The following is a 14267-nucleotide window of genomic DNA, read 5'->3' as shown; positions in this document are numbered from 1 at the left end:
TGATGGTAGGTAGTCGCTGATGATAATCATAATTAGGGAGATATGGTTGTTGGTTTTAGTGGTAGGATTAAGATATGAAGTAGCTGAGCTTACTCCAAGGATAGTGGTAATTTGTATTGTTGCTATGGTAAGGAGTACTTAATTTCCTTAATTAGGGTATTCAAAACTCTTGGTGGAAGAATTAATTGGAAGAATAGTTTCCCAAAAAAATGGAAGAAATTGGAAATAACACTTGATCAAATGGCTGCAAATAAGGGGGAAAAAAAGGGGAAAGAGAATCTTTCCCTAAAAAGTTGAAAATAGAGTATATATTGGGTGATTAGATGGTCAATGGAATGGAGTGCCAGCAGCCAGAAGTCTGCCAGCTGCCTAATTATTTAGTATGGGCACAGCCACATGGCCATTAGTGGAGCTAACAAAACCTATGCCCAAGTAACAAAATAACAGAAGGGGAGAGGAAAGGCTTTCCAAGCTATGCTATAGTGTTTGTACGTAGGCAGGAGGTTTTAGTGATTAAACAGTAAACACAAACTATAGGTTTAGCCTGTTCTCTCTATCTTTAATGCTTAGACTTTTTTGTTTGGCTAACTGGAGCCAGAATAGCAGTATTCTTTCCTTAACATGTGTTGCAGCATATTGCTTTGTATTTGAATACAATGTTTCATTTTTACCCAGCGTACACCAACACAATAAGAGTTTTAAGCTAATATGAGGGGGTACTGAGAAGTTCCTGGCTTTGCCCAGAAAGAAGAAACCCAGAGTTATGAAATAACACATTTTTCCAACATATTCCCCCCGGACTGATGCACTTGGTACAGCGTAGTTGCAGCTTTTCTAGACCGTTCCAATAAAAGTCCATCGTTTGGGCCGCAAACCAGCTCCCAGCAGCATCTTTGACGTCAGAAATGTCCTCAAAACGTTGTCCCTTCGAAATTGGGAACAGATAATAGTCCTAAGGGGCCAGGTCAGGTGAGTAGGGGGATGGTGGACCATTTGGAAACCCAGGGTGTTCAATTTGGCATCCACAACATTGGATGTGTGCGCAGGTGCATTGTCCTGCAAAAAAGGATCCCTTTGGTCAACTTTCCACGGCATTTTGTCCTAATTGCCTCCTTCAGCTGGTCCAGGAGGTTAGCATAATACTGTCCGGTGATACTAGAGCGCTGAGGTAGGTAGTCCACCAACAGAATACCGTCTTTGTCCCAGAAAATGGACGCCATTCCTTTTTTGGCCGATTTCTGGGTTCGGACAGTAAAATTTATTGGCCTTATTGACCATAACAGGGTAATGAAGTTAAAATATGCTCACGGTAATAAGTGGTGGGATATCTGATTCTCACTTACTTTTTCTTGTATGTATCCAATCTGCTGTAATGTGACAAGTTAAACTTGGCTATGTGGTAACTCTTTGTCTTAGTTCTTGGTGATCTGTATGAGAGCTGCATGCTTCTTTCCCCCCAAGCTGTTAGCATTTAATTTTGCTCCATCACACAGAGTTAATTTACTCTGAGCTTATTTTCTTCGTTTTGTTTTTTTGCAGTTTAAAAATTCTCTAACGCGCTGCCCGAAGGCACTTTTTCTTGATGAACTTGTAGAAAACCATTAATATAAGTCAGTGTTTATCTTCAGACAGCTCACATATGTGTTCCTTAAACAGTTATCCCTTTCTGCTTTAGACCTAGAAGAATTTTTTTTCGGTCATTTACATATATTTATTATCAGTCATTTCAGCAGGAGATTGTTTTCTAATCTTTTCAGCTAACGAAATGGCAATTTTACAAGGATAGGGAAAATAAACTATTAGTCAAATGTGTGAGCATGTTTTTAATATTTCATTGGAAAAAAAGCTTTGTAATTATTTTTGAGCCTTGACATTTTAGCCTATGGTTTGTTTTTTATGCTGAATTGGGTAATGTAAACTTAGAGACTTATTAAAATTTGGAAGGGGATCTTACTTAAGGTAAAAGTAAAACTTCTTGAAACATGACTCAGTACTTTACAAATTTCTTCTTATGCTTCATTGTGAGTGAGAGAGTGACTAGAACTATGGGACACAGTTACTAACATTTTATAAAAATTCTAACAATTACCGGGGTTTAGCTAGCCAGATGTGTCTACATGGTTGAGTGGATGTGTGCCTCAGTAGGCTCTAACAAAACAGGGGTCTAATTGCTTGTAAGTAAAATGGGTTCTTCATTGCACCCCACTGAGAAAAATCTTTGCATGCACAGATCAGCGGAGGAAGGAGGATGCATAAGGCTTGGTGTAGGCTGTTGGATGAGGTCGCCCATGAATATGAAATCTGTAGTTAGCTGCTGGGCTACAAATGTGTATAAGAAGATCACCCCTATGGAGGGGTATGTTGTCATCCTAGGCCGCTATTCCTATTTTGACTGAAACACTTTCCCCCCTCTTACCTCTATTACATAGTGAGGTGAGGTTAGGTAAGGTGAGGTGAGTTATCAATTAAAGTGGAACTAAATCTGTTCCCGCACTGCCTGGCATTGCACTGGCATTGCCATCCTCCTTTTCTTCTTTTCCTTCTTCCAGACAATCTTTGGCCATCTTAGGTGGCCATGTTGGGAGGACATAACTCCCGATACAGAGAGGTTCATTCATCCCCAGAACATGCAAGGGAAGCTGAGATTGCCAGGTTTCCCTGGCATCCAAAGCTGACACTGTGCATGACATCTTGAATGTCAGAAACCTGGAGTGATCAGGCAGGTAAGATGCATTATTGCAGACGGGACATCGTCTGTCCCTTTCTGCCAAAATGACCTGCCAGACCTGTGCACAGGACTCACAAAGAAATTAGATTTCTATCCAAAACAACAGGTATTGTTCTATAGTTGAAAAAAAAAAAGAAACCTAATGCATTTACCATATCTAAGGACTGGAAAACTGCATTACAATATATTCATGTTCTCGGGTATAGATATTTTAACTTCAGTTTAAATAACGTAATGTATATTTACATACAGCCAATTGCAATTTCTCTTTTGTACTTCTGTTTTCAAAGCCTCCTTAAAAATCAGTGCTCATGTTTTTCCACTTGTCTGACCTATTTGTTAGTCTGTAGTGGGAATTGTTCTTTTCCCCGGAGTGCTATAGGCTGCAAAATCTTTGCATAGCCTTTTGTTGTTTATTGTTACTACGCTCCATTAACACTGATCAATTGGTAATCTTCATCTCAGCGACCCCTCTGCAACCTTATGTGAGATTGTTGTTCTTCATCAAAAATCTCATAGAGCCCTCGGCTTCAAGTAAAGTAATGACAGCGATGATTTGGTACTAAGGCTCTGTCCAGGATGGATCAATGTTGCCATCTGTAAGGAATTGGTAAAGGTTTTTGCTCATTTCTCAGGTGTTCATGTTAAACAATAACTCCCTAGTTGTAGAGCTGAGATCAGTTGATCTTTGCAACGGAAACTAGAAACTGTGCTGAAATTTATGCTTTTTTGTAAAAACAATACAAGAAGCCAAATGGTGAATAGTCTATAAAACATGTTCTAAATGTATTACTCATAATGATCCATGATGATAATACAATCTAGAGCAGAATAAAAGAAAATCGGCAAATTTGAAATCCAATTTGTAACTGATGTAATCAAGGAAAAAGTTATCTGTAAACTATGTAATGTGTAGAAAGGACCTACAATCTATCCTAAAGCAACTCTGCCATTGAACAAAAGACAAAAAAATGCTTGTAATAAAAATGTAATGGAAGAAAGGTTTACATTACATAACAACGCTATTATGCTAAAAGAATCTTATCAAGCCGAAATGCCACATTCCAATTGCTAAACTTTGATGTACTTTTCACAGCTCAAATAAAAGGAGCCTACTATTTTAAGAAGGGAAATACTACTAAAAACTTGTAAAGTTTTGTAAAAGGTAAAATTTCACCTTTATTCTTTTTTCCTTACATTTTTAGGAACCAAAAACGAAAGTAGAGTAAAAGGTTTATCACTTAGTTGGAAAAAAAGAGCAGACATAATTTTGGAAAAAGAGCTGACATCCAAATGGTTGCTTGGCTCACCATATATGAAAGTATTGGTTAGGTCAGTGACTAAAGTACTTACTGTTCCTCTTAATATGAGCCTAGAACCAATCACAATTTAAGCTTTTAGTTGGGAGCCCTCTGCTCAGCCTACTAACAGATTGTCAGTGTACATTTCCTCCTAATTTTGAGTCTCCTGCCCAACAGCAAAGCGTATTTTAAAGCCTCAGAACAGTTTCCCATCAACCCTTTCAGATACACAACTTGGTTGCAGGTAACACTTAAGTATTGGCCTGCAGTGCCAAAGTTAGTGTTAGAAGCTATTAGAGTTCCTCCATTATTATTAAAGAAATAACAAACCATATTTATTACACATCTCATTAGTAAAATTTAATTTTGTTTTAAAAGTTTGACAGTTGATTTTCTATACCATTTTGCACAGAGGTTTCAGGTCTGTTTGTTTGCCGGGTACAGTGTTAAAGAGATTTTTGATTACCTCTGTTAGATCAGCCTTCTCTAACGGAGCCATTACAGAGCACTCGAGTAGAGCTGTCTAGAAGCAGTTATCTGACAGCAAGTCTGGTCTAAAATTGGTCATTCTGAGTATTTCAGCACTCCATTATCTCAAGTATAGACAGGCTAGCTAGCTGACAAAATTGTCACCTGATTGCAAACTCTCCATATAGATATGAGATGTGCGAATCTATGGTTAGCCACCGCAAGCTTGTATCAATTTTAACTTCACATTTGTTTGAAGTGTCACACATCTCAGAACATTCTCCAACTCTATTCACTGGTTTCAAATATCTTTGAAGTTGGAATATGAAAGAGTATTTCATTTTATAATAATTAGTAATTAAAGAGGACTTTAAATAAATGATATTGCTTGTTGGGGTAGGGAAATTGGTCATAACAGTAAAACAAAAAATATATCTCAAGTAATCATCTTTGAAGACAATCCAGTGCTAAGAAATAATGTCTGAGCCAATATTGCTAACCTCCCCCTATTCCTAGGGAGTTATTGAAGACATTTATGTATTTTATTAGCATTTCAGTCTCTTTGATCTTTTCTTCTTTTCAGGAAAACAAGGGGGTAAGCAATCTAGTTTGCCGCGATTGCCCAATTTTGCAAATAGTCTGTTAATGTGTGCAGATTGGGAATAGGGACCACAAAAATGACTTCATTGGTGAGCCCACTCTATACAAAACTGAACATTTAGCTGGAGTTGAGCTTTGATATGCTTGCTTTCTTGCTGTTTGTTATAACAGTATTTCATGCAAAGTGGTAAGAGTTGCTAAAGACTGAAATATAAGCAATTCAATCAGTTTTCTTTCCCACTATCCATTACTCTGTTTTAGATAGTCATGGTGACAATAATTTAACCAACAAGTGAATGGGCGAAAATTTGTGTCATTAGGATCATATAGGAAAAAAGTAAAGGAGGCATAGACTCCCCAATGGCTTTTTATATATATATAAATATTTGTTTACACTGATTTGTCTGCAGAATTAGAAATGAAAAAACTCCCAGTGAGTGCAACCACCTATGGGAATTGACTTTCACAAAGCTAAATGATCATTCACTATCATAATGAAAGTCTATTTTCTTTTAGTTTTAAAAAGATCACTCTCAGGCAGGTCAATATTGCAGAAAGGGACAGGCGATGTTCCTTCTCCAATAATCTCTCCTACCTGCCTGATCTCTCCAGGTATCTATCAAAGAAGCTGAGTTGTGCATGCGAAAGGTTTCCTAAATTTTTATGAAGTTATAATGATTAGAACAGTCTTTCTCCGTCTGTTCTAATTTAGTGTAGATTTGGATCTTTACATTGATTGTCAGGGGGGAATGGGGGGACACTTTAGGTTGGAGATAAGTGTGACACTTTTAGAAGAAACCTCCAGCAACCTGCTGAGGAACATTACTGTACATTCTCCACCAATCTGATAAAATCTCACACAGACAGAAAGTCGGGGGAAATTTTTCCAATGGAGCACTGGGTAGCAGTAAAAACCCTGCGGGGTTGTTATCTTTTCCTATTCCTATTATATCCAAAACTTGATAAAAAGTTTTTGACTTGACATACTCTATAAGCTTACCCTTCGTCACTTGTCTACCAACACTTCACTTTCTTGAAGCATATCACTAAAGGATGCAATCAAAGCACTCAGACATAATTTACGTTCGATAAGGAGGTTTGCTTGCTCTTTAAGGTAGAGCTCTGTGTAATTTATAAATCTTTCGGAACTGGCAGTTCACGCTGAAAATAAGATATGAGCTCTGAAGTTTCTGTTCTAATATTCCAGATGACATTTTAGACGTCGCGTTACAATATAATCTACAATAATCGTTTTGTGATTTGCAGCAGAATAATGTCAGACGAGGGCGAGCTGTAACAAAGACAATCAGGCTTATATTATATGAAACATTAATGTAACCAATACCCATCTAACATCTGTTGTATTGTGTTTGCCTCAGAGTTTGACAGTTTTACTGCATTAAAAGAAATCAGTGAACTTTCTAAACTCTTACATTAAACAGCTCCCATTACTCTCAAATAATGGGAGGAAGCTTTGGGCTTGTGATAATAATTATGTAAATGTAGACCACCTGCAGCACGCTGCTTTTTGTATTAGTTTATTCACAGTCTCAAAGGGATAGAATAAGAAAGATAATGAAAATATATCAAACGTATGGATATAGACAGATGCTCACTTCATCATACCATATCATTTTTATAGAATATATGACATATCCTACATCTCATCACAAGCCCTCCTTATATTTTGCCTGGTCTCTTGAATTATGAGCATCTTCCTCTTCCTTCTCTTCTATGGAGGTTGTCCTTTGTCCTTCGTCCTTTGTGCTTCAAAATTTCTATTAGAAATTACAGACTGCTGGATCATGTTAAAACAATACATAACAAATCAGTATGGTATAACAAACTTTCACATTTTTAATCATGTCTTTTGACCAGGGGCATCACATGGGATGTATGGGTAATGGGGCTGGCCGGAGGGGTTGGTCACTGGACAAAAAGGGCAGAACTTAATATTTACCCTGTACCCTGTGAGATTACAGAACATAGGGCAAGGTGCTCTGTAGTTGGCATAAGAGACGTGGAGAAAGCCGATAACATTGAGCTAATATTTCAGTCTACACAAGTTACAAGAATGATGGACTTTGGGTAGGACCATATGGTATTTTCTGTTCTTGCAGAAAATGTATTCAATAGTGAATGTAGTGATTATGTATGAGGACTGGTGAGGTGCAATATGAAAAGTTCCTGGGTTAAGGCATAAATTATATAATGTGTAAATGTTATAGGCACCACTTTCATCCTTGTTTCAATACAATTTTTGTTCAAACCTCATCTAGTCTCCTTCCAAGAAAGAGATGCTGACCTATAGGTGACACAATAATGTTATTATTATTATTATTATTATTATTAAACAGGATTTATATAGCGCCAACATATTACGCAGAGCTGTACATTAAATAGGGATTGCAAATGACAGACTAATACAGACAGTGATACAGGAGGAGAGGACCCTGCCCCGAAGAGCTTACAATCTAGTAGGTGGGGGAATTTCACACACAAAGGATGTGAGATATGTAGTGTGGGAAGTAGTGATGGTTTCAAATGACAGAAGAAGCCGGGTAGGCAAGTTTGAAAAAATGAGTTTTGAGCGCTCTTTTAAATGAGCAGAAAGTAGGAGCAAGCCGAATAGGACGAGGAAGATCATTCCAGAGAGTTGGAGCAGCTCTAGAAAAGTCTTGTATTCGTGCGTGTGATGAGGTTATGAGTGAGGAAGTCATTAGTAGGTCATTGGAGGAGCGGAGAGAGCGGCTGGGGGAGTATTTTTTAACATATACCTATTCCTGTGCAATAAGCCCATATATTCTTGCTTGTTTGTTCATGTTGTCATTTGCTTTCAGATTTTTTAAATTAGATCCATGATGTCTTTGCAGCATAATATAGAGGTAACATGTTTCACATTCTTTCCAAGTGTATTATTCACTGACTGCAGTCTGTCATCTGAAATCCAGCTTCATCCATTAAAGTTGAAATTCAGGGACAGTCTAAGACGAAGGATAATTATAGATCATTTACACAGTATTATTATGTCTGTTGCAGGTATTATTGTGCTCAAACACATAATTTGTGCAGAAAAATAACATTCTGGCATTGAGTACAGCACAGAAAACAAAGAGATTTTTTTTTAAATGCTATAACATAAGACTATCTTTCAAACATAATGTTGTCTTTTGAAATAGATTTTGTATTGATTTGCTGGTTCGTAGGTAGATTATAAAAGTTCATTTCATTGTATGTAATAACAAATGACTTGAATATTGTGCTCAGATACTGAATGGTATATTGTATGCACAAAAATGTATTTTATAATTCAGTGTATTTAACATATTGTGAGGATAATCTAAGTTATAAGGAGGTGCAGCATTTAGCAGCAATATGTAGCAGATGAGTAGCAGATACAAAATGCTGAACTGTTTAGCGACCAACCCTTTTCTCTATATGTCTGTACAATGGTACACAAAACCAGGTCCATAAAGACATGGCTTGATGAGTTTGGTGTGAATAAATGGGTATTAGGACCTTAAAGTAAAGATAACAGAGACTATTGATCCAGGGAACATCTGATTGCCTCATGGAATCGGGAAGGAATTTTTTTCCCCTGTTGAAGCAAATTGTACCAGGGGGACCAACTATGTCCCTATGGTTTTATATCTGGCATATGTTTATTTCCCTGGAGGTTAAACTCGATGGACTTGATGCAACTATATGAAGGGACTTGAGTAGTCTACACAAAGTCCTGACCTCAACCCTATTAAAAGCCTTTGGGCTGAATTAGAAAACAGAAAACTAGATCTTCCCATCCAACAGCAGTCCCTGACCTTATAAATGCTCTTTAGGTAGAATGGACACAAAATCCTACACATGCTCTTGTAAAACAACTTCTTTGAAGGGTGGAGTTACTTAAGAAGGGCCTCTTAAATATTCAATCTAATTATAGAATAGAAAGTCTAAAAACCCCTAAACTTTGGCAATATGGAGTAGTTTTCATCACCTCCAACAGTTGTGATGCTTTACATGGCGTTTGCCATTTCCAAGAATGATGGAGAGTTTACAATTCCAGGATGGCTCATAGCGGGTTATTTACTGACCATTTGCCACGACAGACAAGGAGTTAATGTTCCATCTCAGAAGTGCATCCAATGTCTTAGATCTACCTTTACCAGCAAAGTGCTTATTTTCCCTTTGCAGTTTGCAGACTGCACTTATCATTCTGTTCATGTTTTACTAATGCAAATCTCTTTTTCTGCTCAAAGCATCTCTTCCTTATCTAAGCTAATAATTATATTTGTTATGGTATTTCATTGCTGGCATGTTCTTGTAAGTACACATAAAGAAGATGCAATTTAGACCATTTCCTCGCAGTAAGGGATGTGCTTTACTTGTGTTCTTCCTTCTATGCAGGTGATTATAGATTATAAACCATAGCAAGCTGTAGTCTACTAGTTTTAAGTAAAAGCTTGGAAGCTTCAAATATATAACATATTACACAGAAAGGTATCCACTGTGAGCATCCATGATCTTAAAAATATCAAAGTGCATTGGGTATCATTATTTCATTTAGAGAAGTGGCTTTCGTTGGGTCTTTGTGACTGGTGGCAGTTTTTAACAAAGGATAAATCTCCAGGAATGGAGGTGGTTAGTCTGATGCTGAAAGTTTAACAGAGTGATTCATAAAAGCAGAATAATCTGCATCTCATTGACAATCTCTACCCAGGAAAAGCCAATGTAAGCGATAGACTCACATTCGCAGCAACATTTAATGACTTTCAATGATATCTTCTTACTGTCTTCTGTGGTTTTGGTAAGATGGACAACTCAACTATATCAACACCACTTTCCATATCCCATATTCCACTCCCATTCAATTCAGCCTTCAACTTCCATCAACAGATCTAAAACTTTTCTGTTTCAAATAAGCAATGTTTGACTGTGAATGCCAAATTGCACACATTGCTGTAGAATAAGGGGGAGCCTACTGTTTGCATGCTGTTTGAAATTCTTCAAAGAAGCAAAGAAAACATGATGCTGGATCTGAGCAACCACAACTGTTCATTACAATTAGGTTATTACTTTGGTAGCTAAAGAAGCAATAGTTGGAGATGACTCGAGGTCCCGCATTCATCGGTAGAGAACATTGCTGATACCAGTATGGAGACTGGGACTGCCAGTTTATAGGCAGAAGAAGCCCCTGACATTTTTTCATCATAGGCTGCTTGGAGAAGCGGTCGCCAACCTTTCAGACCTCACGGACCACTAAACTTATAATTTTAAATCCCGTGGACCATTAATATTAATTTAGTAAAAAGATAAATACATTTGTAATATAATGATCTTCCTAATAGTGCTGACAAGGACTGTGGAGGCTCTCATTCACTGATCAGCTCACTGTTAAGTATTACTATTGTTACTATTATAATTAGTTTCATTATCTTTGGTATTACTATAGAAATGCAAACTATTTATTTGCTTTTTCTCACTCATTATGGGTTTATTTAATTCCAATCTAAGACCAAAAAATTATAGTTATCAAAGTCAAACTATTTAATGCCATTAAATATAATAGCAGTATAATATTATAGTAGAAAGTACACAGTTAAGGTTATACTTACCTAACAGAACTCCTGAGAAATAAATAAAATAATACAATCGGATGAGAATCGGGGTGACTGTTGTAGTGGTGGAAACAATACTGAAGCGTACGGCTCGGTAACGGTTCCCTCATACAACTTAATACTACACTGATGTCACGCTGTGATTCTCATCCAATTGTTTTTCCGTCTCTAGTACAGTTTGTGAATTTAGTGCAATATAAAGGCAAAATAGTTTTTTTTTTCTATTTCTACAGCATAAAGTGCATTGATATAGTTTTAAATACAGAAATTGTAAATTTAGGAGTAATACATGTACAAGTGATATAAGTACTTCCAATTCTTACACATGTTCGATAAAAACCCAGGCAATAAGGTATAGCTAAACCCAAGAACAAAATAGAATATGATGCAGAATAACATTCCTTAGTATGTGGTAGCTGCATTAGTTTTTATCTGGCTTTTTTCCTTTATTTTCTCTTGATGATCCTGCTAGTATTACGTCTCATGAGCTAAACTGACAACACAATGCTTTGTAACATCTATATGTGGATGAGAAGCATTGACAATGCTGCCATTCTCATCCAGGAATCCATGGAAGTCTAGAGTTCCTTCAGCGGTTCCTTAGGGTTCCTCAAGCTGTGGCTGATTGACGTACTATTTAATGATGACGGCATGGTTCTGGGGCAAAAGCCATGTGTTCTGCGCCAGCTGCATGATACAAATTGTCTTTTATTTTAAATTTGCCTTGGAGGTTGCTTTCTCACCTCAGCTGTAAGGAGGACACCAAAGTAAAAGACCTTTTCTATCTGACCCCTGGTAAATTAGTTGTAGCAGGGGGTTCCCGACAACTAATTTTAAGGGGTTTTCAGGGGTAAAAAGGTTGAGAAAGGCTGGTCAAGAGAAATCACCCTCTCATCTCATAAAGGGGAGGTATTCTGGAGGCCCATAGGTGAGCTGGCAAGGGCTGATTATCTTTTCAACTTATTAAAAAGATACAAAAAAAATTACTTTTAATAATACAGATAAAATGCATGCAAGTAAGATAAGTTTCTTTTTAGGGTGTACATACCCTTTAACCCCTGCAATGTGTACTCAAATTCGTCATATAGCGTGCCAAAATATGGCTTCCCTAATTTCAAGGTATTTTCAGCATCAAGAGTACAATACCAAACTCAGTGGGATTGCACTTCACCACATGACAAAGTTTTTATGACTTACTTGTCCTTTAAGTGTTAATCTCGCCCCACAGAATAGAGCTCATTATGCTGTCTGTCAGGTGTAAGCCTCCTGCAGATTAATGCTTTGCTACTAATTGCGCTGGCGGCAGGTTTAGGTTCACTGAATTGAGACAGAATGAGCCCTTGTATTGTAAGAAAGTTAATTAAACAAAGTAATGATTTTTGTTTGAATTTTTGTTGAAGCACAAAGGTCACTTTTCAGGAGTCAGCGTCATTATGGAGCAATCAGACTTGTTCATTGTAATGTTTAAAGGGCCACAAAAATCATGTTGACTGATGTATACACCTATTCCTAAACACATATGGAAAAGGATGCAAAATGACCTTTTGGAATTATTAAAATTGATTCAAAAGAATATAAATCCAGTTCAGAATTGAGATGAAACCACTGTCAAGTTATTCTAACGTTTTGTGTCCCTAATGGGGGAATTCACTTTCTATGCTTGATCTGATGATCATTGTCAATGAAAGCACAATATAGAAAAACTCAAAATTCAGAGTTTTCATCAGGCTGGATAAACCTACCAATGGGGAAACTTCTCCAAACTGAAGCAAGTTACCTTTTAAAAAGCTTTAATTGGAAATAATTCTGCTGGATCTAGAAAATGAAAAGAAAGCTTTTCAATGGCACACAAAAAAAGCTCTTCTTACCTTCTCCAAATCTATAACTCCCTTCTCTAGCTGAATTTTTAGGTTAAAATATTACTTTTAAAAGAAACTGTGAGCCAGAAGTTATATATTTATGAGTAAATACTGATGAATTATTCAATCATTTGCTGATTTATACCTCTCAATGACTCTGGAATTAAAATTTTGTTAATAATATGAAAACTGTTTGGTGCTGCCATGTCTGACAACCTCGGACCTCTCCAGATCTTACCCGGTTACTCAAGCTGATCAGTTTGCTGGATCTCCAGGGCTCCTCCGGCCCTGTGCAACTTTTCCGCTTCTGACTGCAAGGATAGAAACGAGGTTTAAATGGACATATGGCTATACTTCAATCCTCTGCATGCCTGCCACTATCAATCCACTGGGTTGTATCTTCATAATTAAATGCTATAGACTAAAAAAGTATTTAAAGATATTAAAGCATTGCTCCATGTTAGCTTATTATTATTATTACTATTATTATTATTATTATTATTATTAATAAACAGGATTTATATAGAGCCAACATATTATGCGGCGCTGTACATTAAATAGGGGTTGCAAATGTCAGACAGATACAGACAGTGATACAGGAGGAGGAGAGGACCCTGCCCCGAAGAGCTTACAATCTTGGAGAGCTCTTCACCCCTCCCAGGCACCCCATGTTTAGCATGCTCCCAGATATGCGTTTCTGACATCCTAAAAATGTATTCCCCTGGCAGTAACTGTAAGAATCTGGCTTTGGTTCTCTCACTGACAATACAAGTATGCAGCTCAGAAAATCAAAGTCAAATGATAAGTTCTTTTCTGCAGACACACAAGTGTTAGCATGAAAACCAGGCAACTAGCAATTTTAGAAGAATCAGCAATGGTTGCCCCCAATACCTCCTTTGTGATGGAGGTTTTTGAGGTTTGTTCCCCCAAAATTCACTGAGCACAGAAAACTACAAAAATTAGTGTGTTGGTGCCATTTAGCTAGAAGTTAGTTTGCCGAAACATTTAAGTGGAAAAAAATAAAAAAGTAAAAGTAAAACCTCCGCAGATCCACCAATCCCTCTGGAGGTTTCCTGAATCGTGTCCCGCGTCATCTGTAATCTGCCTTCATCCCAGGCAGAGGAAGTGCTGGGAGCTGCCATCTTCTTTCCTCTTCTTTCCTCTTCTTCTGACTAAGTGACCTGATCTCGCATCTCTCGGCTGTAAATGGGAAAAAAAGAGTGCCGATGTCGCTGTGCATTCGCGAGTTCAGCAGTTGAAGAAAAAAGAGCTGCAAGAAGCCTCCTAGGATGTGTGACGCATGTATCCCAGGAGGCTCTGCGCTCTCATTCCATCTTTAATTTTTACCTTACATAGGAGGCTTGTCTACCCTTTAACCCCCCTAGTGGAATTTCGAGTGGATTTTACTTGCAAAAAGCGGTAATCCCGAGTCATACTCGGGGTCGCAAAAAACAAATTATAAACCCCACTTACCTTGTTCTTTTGTGTCCCCCGGCGTCCTACTTATCCGTCCATATCCTCAGGCGCGGGTCTCCTTCTCCAATCTTCTCCCAGTGACAGCAGAGACATTCTCCGGGGTTTCCCAGTGACGTCGGTGCATGCGTCGGTTCGTGCAGGAGGCACGGCAGGAAATTCAAATAGTTTTATATTGGATTTAACACAAAATAGCTGTATTGAATGCAATACAATATTATATTAT

The 14267-nt window shown here is 37.6% G+C and overlaps 1 protein-coding gene across 3 annotated transcripts in view; it reads left to right on the top strand.

Annotated features, from left to right (window-relative positions):
• The window catches only part of CACNA2D3 (calcium voltage-gated channel auxiliary subunit alpha2delta 3), a 547059-nt gene that overhangs the window by 190065 nt on the left and 342727 nt on the right, over positions 1–14267 (top strand). The gene's annotated exons all lie outside the window — the stretch shown is intronic.

The sequence above is a fragment of the Pyxicephalus adspersus genome, chromosome 8 (assembly GCF_032062135.1).
Source record: "Pyxicephalus adspersus chromosome 8, UCB_Pads_2.0, whole genome shotgun sequence".
Taxonomy (NCBI): Eukaryota; Metazoa; Chordata; class Amphibia; order Anura; family Pyxicephalidae; genus Pyxicephalus; species Pyxicephalus adspersus.
The sequence above is the reverse complement of the archived record's forward strand: the minus strand, read 5'-3'. Positions and strand labels throughout refer to the sequence as shown.